Source organism: Triticum urartu, chromosome 2A (genome assembly GCF_056163025.1).
Source record: "Triticum urartu cultivar PI428250 chromosome 2A, HENAU_Tu73, whole genome shotgun sequence".
NCBI classification, from domain to species: Eukaryota; Viridiplantae; Streptophyta; class Magnoliopsida; order Poales; family Poaceae; genus Triticum; species Triticum urartu.
In genome coordinates, this window is record NC_141874.1 from 136,439,634 (window position 1) to 136,447,763 (window position 8,130).

The following is an 8,130-nucleotide window of genomic DNA, read 5'->3' on the forward strand; positions in this document are numbered from 1 at the left end:
GTGTGGAAGAAAGATGCGGTATTTGGGAAGGGTTGGGATTAGGTGGCCGCGTGGGCAGTTAAAAAATGAGTGGAGGGAAGGGAAAATTTTAGGGAAGGTCTTTTAGGGAACATTTAGTATGGGAGGCAATGATAAAACTGAGCTTTGGTTAGTTTCAGATTATTCTTTCCTTCATATTATGCAAGAACAACTTTTGTAAACTTGCAGCACCTTCACAAATAGTAGCGACAACTTTCATAAGAAAATAAAAATAAATCATAGTTCATGTGACGCCATGTTCCTCGCATGAATGTTGGTTGTACATTGCTTTGTAATGTGTTCATGTAGTACCATGTTCATCGATAATTTATTTATATTTGCAACACACACACACATTTTGTTCATGCGTGTCACTTTAACAAAGCACATTCCTCGTGTGGAGTGTGTCATGGATGTTTACAAATTCAAGCTCGCGGTGCCGGTTGTCACATCACAATTTCAGATTATACTTTGCACATGATAAGATGCCAGTTTTTGCAGGTGATTATTCCACAAAATATTTACCAGGAATCAAATGGAGTGGATTGAGCAGTAGCAAAATGTCAGATTTCGGGTTCTGGCAAAACCCTTGAGGTTCGAACACTAGGGTGCGCACGAAGATCTCTCCTCCTCTCTAGCTCACGCACTCTACAATCTCACAACCTAGCTCGACGAACCCAAGGAACACGAGACACAAGATTTATACTGGTTCAGGCCACCATTGTGGTGTAATACCCTACTCCAATGTGGTGTGGTGGATTGCCCCCTGGGTTGAGGATGAACAGTTACACGGGAAGAACAGCCTCCCGAGTAGAGGTGTTCTTGTGCGTGGCGAACTTATGTGGTTCGGGATGATTTGGGTCTGAATCAGTTCCTCCTCCCTTGGTGGTGGCTAGTCCTATTTATAGAGGCCCTGGTCCTCTTCCCAAATATTGAGCAGGAAGGTATCCTACAACGGCCAAATTCGAAGGAGACAACTAGTACAAGCTATCCTGATAAAAGTGGTCTTCGCCTGCCAAAGGCTCTGGTGGTGACGCCGTCTTGGGCTCCACGATGACCTCCGTCTTGCCGTCCTGCTGGTCTTGGTCTTGTTGCACCGATATGGAAACCTTTGCTCGATGCCTCGGGAGTCCTCGCCTGCACTTGCCCCTTTAGCACCAAAGAGGAAACAAGGACACTTCGTGCGTTGGCACCCGCCTGGTTCCAGTCGTCACGGCTTGCATCACAGGAACCTCGCGAGGTGCGCCTCGCCTTGGTCTCTCCGCCCCTCGCGAGCCAGCCTGGTGAGGCCGCCCCTGAGGAGGTCTTGCGTCCTTTGCCTCGCGAGGCTTGGCCCCTCGCGAGGGTCTTGAATGTTTGCTGGTGAAGATGGGCCGTACGGGGCCGCTGGTGGAGCCACACTGCGGGCCGCAGGCATGCAAGTCTGGGGACCCCCGTTCCTAGAACACTGACAGTAGCCCTCGGGCCCAAGGCGTGCTCAGGCTTGGCTTCGAGGCAAAGCCAAAGGGCAAGCGCGGAGCGCCGCAGGCCCCAAAAGCTGCGGCCCCGCTTGACGCGTGGCGATTGGTCGGACGTAGGCATCTCTGCTTCCACACGCATCCTCGGCAACTGCCCGGCTCGACGGGTACTTGCTGCATGCAGAAAAGATCATTATTCATTATTACCTTGGATCATGGAGGCCGGCGGTTGGCCTCCCCTTGGCTATAAATGGGAAGTGGGGGCGGAGCCCCCGTCACCCGTCTCTTCCTTGCTTCTCCTGCTTCTTCTCCTTCCTTGCTCCACTGCTCGCTGGTGTAGTCATGGCACCGATACGGAGGTTCTCGGCCGCGGAGAAGGGCAAGACTCCCCTCAACGAGCCCGAGCTGCTCCCGCCGAAGAAGAGGAGGTCCCATCATCGTGAGATGGTCGTGAGTCCAGTAGTGTCGCGGCCGTGGTACGAAAGGCCACCTCCCGGGTACCTATTGCCCTTGTATGCTCACACCGAGGATTCCAGAGGGAGGAGCGATGAGTGCCGCCGCCCGTGCCAGTGCCGCGGAGGCACACACCGTCGCCCCAGGGGTCCATGCTGCGGACTCCTCACGTGAGTTCGTGCTGTGGGCGGTGATGCCTCCGAGCACTTGGATTCACCTTCCGTAGTTCTTCACCACCGAGATGCCGTCGAGGGGCCCTCTCGAGCTTTGGCTGCAGCACGCCGACTGTGACGCCCCGGCGACTGAGCGGAAGTTGAAGCCGTCGCCTCCAGGAGGATCTTCATGAATCGAGGCTGGGGCGAGGTCGCCTGAGCCTGCCGCGCGAATGGCGCCCTTGCCATCCACTTCGAGTATGAGGGCACCTCCACGCTGTTCTTCAAGGTCTTCGACGAGGAAGGCTGCTGCTTGGAGTGCTGCCCTGAAGGGGGTCGCTAGGACGGTGCAGCAGCGGGCGCCGGGCCTGCCACTGGCCTCGCCCGCAGCTCCTCCAGTGACAGCGGTGACTCCTGGTGGTCCAGCGACTCTCCCGAGCTCGTGGAGTCTCCAGAGATGAGCGACGACAGCTACATGCCCCCGAGCTCTCGTCGGGCCCGGAGCAAGGCCGCCGTCGTCGTTGATTTGGATGGGGTTGGCGCCGGCCTTCGGTGGCCCACTATTGATGATGGCATCGGCGGCATCCGACGCGTGTAGATAGAGCTCCTAGGAATTCCCTTCCTTTTGTTCCCTACGAGGAATCGAAACGGACCCCGCGGGGGTGTGTAAAGCGTTAGTAATGCCTTTTGTTGATATTATCCTTATTGTGAAAATTTGCGAGCACATGTCCTGCTGAGGCTCGGTCTCCCCTTTCCAATCCCACGGCAGCTTGGTGCTCTACGCTGACAGGTCCCGGTCCCCAGGCAGGCTGCAACCATCGCTGGTATGCCAGGCCGCGATGCCGTGGTCAAGGACAGGAGGTGAGCGGCCCAAGGTCCATTAAGAGCTCCTGAGGTGCGATGCTCAAGAGGTCCCCTTTAGCGCACAAGCAGCTACCTGAGGATGGGAAAGGGAGGCGATGTTGCCGCAGCAGGGCAGCGAAAAGGCGAGAATCTTATGTCGTAGCGCTAGGTCAGTCCAGGTACAAGACTTATCTTGCCGTTCTAGAGCCGGCTTCCCGTGCTACAGCATACTTGGGCGTCGGCCGCTGCTAGGTAGCTAGGTTAGGCCCGTGCAGGCCTCCCCCTCTTCTCCATGTTCTTCCTGGTGCTCTACGTCCTTAGGTCCTGGCCCTCGAGCGAGCTCAGCTGCCGCTGGTATGCCAGGTCGCGTTGCCATGGTCAAGGCTAGGGGGTCAGGGCTGGAGAGCCAGTAAGAGCTCCTAAGTCACGATGCTTAGGAGCCCCCATTTTAACGCGCAAGAGAATTACATGGGAGAAGAGAGAAAGTCCGCGGTACCACCCGCTGTAGTCCTCAGGAAGTTCCCGCAGGTCAGCGCGACGAGGGGAGCAAATCGCCACGGTGATCACTGGTCCGTTGCTGGCTCGTGGGAGGGGACTCCCTACTGCGGAGAGCCCCTGGGGCGTGTATAGCCCTGCCTGGCACGTGGCTTGCATGGCTGGGTTAGGCGAGGTGTATCTGGGCACTCATGAGCCAGCGCAGGACTCACGAGGTCCTACCTCAAGGCAGGTTGTGCTTGGTCTTGATTCTTGACGGCTGCGGTGTTCCTACGAGATGGTTAGACAACCCGCGCCGAGTGAACTTCCTGAGGCTATCGCATGAGAAGGCCAAGCAGCAACGACCCCAGGAGGTGACATGAACGGGGCCGATGAAAGCACAAGTGCTCCCTAGGTGGTTTTGGTAATTAATGACAACATATCTCTTGTTGGACTAAGACTTTTACCTAGTATGTTTCAGATAAGTTCAACAATGAAGTGCATGGACTAGAGGATGTGGAACCCCTTCAAAATGCTAAGGACAAAGGATTGGCTCAAGCTCCAAGCTCAAGACTCTACATTTTCTATTTTAGTGATCCAAGATCACATTGAGTCTATAGGAAAAGACAATACTATTAAGAAGGGATGAGGTGTTGCTTAATGGCTTGCTTGCTCAAAGTGCTTAGTGATGTGCTCCAAAGCCCTCAACCACTTTCTCACTTCCAAATATGTCCCACACCAAATATCCAACTCGGCCCCACCGATTCTTTCTCTCCGGAGCCACCTAGTTCAGTTGACATAGCCACTGCCAGAAACCCTAATCAGTTCTGTCTCACCGATGGAATCTCGGTCTCACCGAGATGGGCTTGCAAACTCTCTGTTACCTATTGCATATCTTTCTCTTTGGGGACATGTCAATATCAATCGTGGTACTCTGTACTCACTCTACATGTCATCCCAGTCTTGGTACTCTTGTGGTTTCTCTTGTTTGCTCTGGCCAGTAGGTGTATCTGTGTTATCTAACCTTGTTTATGCAGGTTCATCCCATCCTAAGCCAACTCAAGACCACAAGGTAAGTATATGCATCACATTCATGTGTATGAGAAATTCTTGCTGATGTACATACTGTTTGCAAGAAGGACTCATGGGCATGAAGGTACATTTCCCATTTTCATCATTTGCTCTGATGCATATAGCCAAGATACATGTAACACTTTGCTAGTCTGTCATGGTTATGCTCTCGCATGCTTCTATATTCCATATTCACATGATTGCATACATGTAGGGGGAGCCAATGCTTGTTACATGTCTTTCCAAAGCTTTACTTGCTATTCTCTATATCTTTATCTAAGGCTTTGATGTATGTTGCCATCAATTACCAAAAAGGGGGAGATTGAAAGCACAAGTGCTCCCTAGGTGGTTTTGGTAATTAATGACGACATATCTTTTGTTGGACTAACACTTTTACCTAGTATGTTTCAGATAAGTTCAACAATGAAGTGGCATGGACTAGAGGATGTGGAACCCCTTCAAAATGCTAAGGACAAAGGATTAGCTCAAGCTCCAAGCTCAAGACTCTACATTTTCTATTTTAGTGATCCAAGATCACATTGAGTCTATAGGAAAAGCCAATACTATTAAGAAGGGATGAGGTGTTGCTTAATGGCTTGCTTTCTCAAAGTGCTTAGTGATATTCTCCAAATCCCTCAACCACTTTCTCACTTCCAAATATGTCCCACACCAAATATCCAACTCGGCCCCATCGATTCTTTCTATCCGGAGCCACCGAGTTCAGTTGACATAGCCACTGCCAGAAACCCTAATCAGTTCGGTCTCATCGATGGGATCTCGGTCTCACCGAGATGGGCTTGCAAACTCTCTGTTACCTGTTGCAATATTTTCGGTCCCACCGAAATATGCAATCGGCCCCACCGAGTTTGCTTGGCCAACTCTCTATTTCACTTATTACCCAAATCGGTCCCACCAAGTTTGAGTAATCGGTCAAACCGAGTTTTGGATTTACCCTAACCCTAGCACATCGGTCCTACCGAGTTGATCCAGTCGGTCCCACCGAAAACCCTAATGGTCACTAGATTTGCTGAATCGGTCTGACCGAGTTTATCAATTCGGTCCCACCGAGATTGGAAAGCTGTGTGTAACGGTTAGTTTTTGTGTGGAGGCTATAAATACCCCTCCACCCACTCTTCATTTGTGGAGAGAGCCATCAGAACATACCTACACTTCCAATACACATTTTCTGAGAGAGAACCACCTACTCATGTGTTGAGGCCAAGATATTCCATTCCCACCATATCAATCTTGATCTCAAGCCTTCCCCAAGTTGCTTTCCACTCAAACCTTCTTTCCACCAAATCCATATCCTGTGAGAGAGAGTTGAGTGTTGGGGAGGCTATCATTTGAAGCACAAGAGCAAGGAGTTCATCATCAACACACCATTTGTTACTTCTTGGAGAGTGGTGTCTCCTAGATTGGCTAGGTGTCACTTGGGAGCCTCCGACAATATTGTGGAGTTGAACCAAGGAGTTTGTAAGGGAAAGGAGATCGGCTACTTCGTGAAGATCTACCGCTAGTGAGGCAAGTCCTTCATGGGCGATGGCCATGATGGGATAGACAAGGTTGCTTCTTCGTGGACCCTTCGTGGGTAGAGCCCTCTTTGGACTCACGCAACCGTTACCCTTCGTGGGTTGAAGTCTCCATCAACGTGGATGTACGATAGCACCACCTATCGGAACCACGACAAAAACATCCGTGTCTCCAATTGCGTTTGAATTCTCCAAACCCTTCCCTTTACATTCTTGCAAGTTGCATGCTTTACTTTCCGCTACTCATACACTCTTTGCATGCTTTCTTGATATGTATTGTGTTTGTTAAACTTGTGCCAAAACTCCACTTCAACTTAAAGAAACTAAAAACTGCAACTTTTGGTACTTAGTGTCTAATCCCCCCTCTAGACACCTCTTCTCGATCCTTTCAATTGGTATCAGAGCATTGGTCTCCATTGCCTTGGTTTAAACACCATTGGAGGAAGATGGATGAGTCTACTTTGGGGAGTCTTAGACGTAGAGTACCCATTCTTGATGGAGAATATTTTCATGATTGGAAAAATGAAATGCTTGAGATTTTCAATGAATATCATTTGAGCAAGTATATCACTAGCCCTTGTGCTCCTCATGTTGATCCCATGCATCCTACCCTTGATGAGTCAATTGACATGATTCATAATCTTAGAACTGTTAATCTTATCACTAGAGGCTTGCCTAGAAACTTGATTGGATGTTTGCCTACTCTTAAGTGTGCCTACACCATATGGAAATTTCTTGAGGAACTCTTCCCAAATTATTCCTTGAAAGATCTAGATGAAATCCTCCATAAGTCTATTGCCTTGATTAAGATGAGTTCCAATGATCCCAAATTTGGTGACTGCTTATTTGAGCTTACTAATCTTACGAGTGCCAAAGGAGATGTTGGAATCATTAGCAATATCATTTCCAGAGCTATTAGAATTCATAAAAATAACTATAGAAATGATCATTTGTCTAATGAATTACCCTCTCTAGGAATTGATCAATCACAAAATGATGTTGAAAATGGATACTATGATGAGGATGATGATAGTGACTATGATCTCGATGATGCGATGAGACACTTTGTTCTTATGGCAAATCTTCGTGGCTACATGGCTGGAGGAAAGGAATGGGTTCTTGATAGTGGATGTACTGATCATATGACTGGAGATAAAGATATGTTCCATGAGCTTGCTGAAAACGACGACCCTCAAAAATATGTCACCTTTGGTGATAACTCAAAGGGTAAGGTGGTTGGCCTTGGTAAGGTGGCCATCTCACTTGATAGCTCCATACAAAATGTCATGCTCATTGAATCTCTTGGCTACAACTTACTTTCAGTATCTAGACTTGCTGATTTCAGTTTCAATGTCCTATTTACTGAAGTAGACTGCCAAGTATTTGGTAGAGATAATCATAAAATGGTCTTTACCGGTATACGTAGAGGAGATCTTTACATTGCTGATTTCACTAAAAAGGCTCAACCTAGAACTTGCTTAATTGCTAAATCTTCTAAAGGCTGGTTGTGGCATAGAAGGCTAGGCCATGTGGGCATGCGAAACCTTGACAAACTCATTAAAGGAAATCATATCCTTGGCGTTAACGATGTCATATTTGACAAGGATAGACTTTGTAGTGCTTGTCAAGCAGGGAAACAAGTTGGAGGAAGTCATCGTGCTAAGAACATTATGACCACAAGAAGACCACTCGAGCTACTTCACATGGATCTCTTTGGTCCAAATGCCTACAAGAGTCTCGGTGGTAACTCATTTGGTCTAGTCATAGTTGATGATTTTTCAAGATTTACTTGGGTATTCTTTCTTGATGACAAATCGCAGGTCCAAAAGATCTTCAAAAACTTTGCTAGGAAGGCCCAAAATCAATTTGACGTGAAGATCAAGAAGGTTCGGAGCGACAACGGAACGGAGTTCAAGAATGCAAATGTGGACACCTTTCTTGACGAAGAAGGGATTACACATGAGTTCTCGGCTACGTACACACCTCAACAAAATGGAGTCGTTGAGAGGAAGAACCAGACTCTTATCGAGATGGCAAGAACAATGCTTGATGAGTACAAGACGCCAAAACACTTTTGGGCAGAAGCGGTTGAGACAGCTTGTCATGCAACAAATCGCTTGTATCTAAACA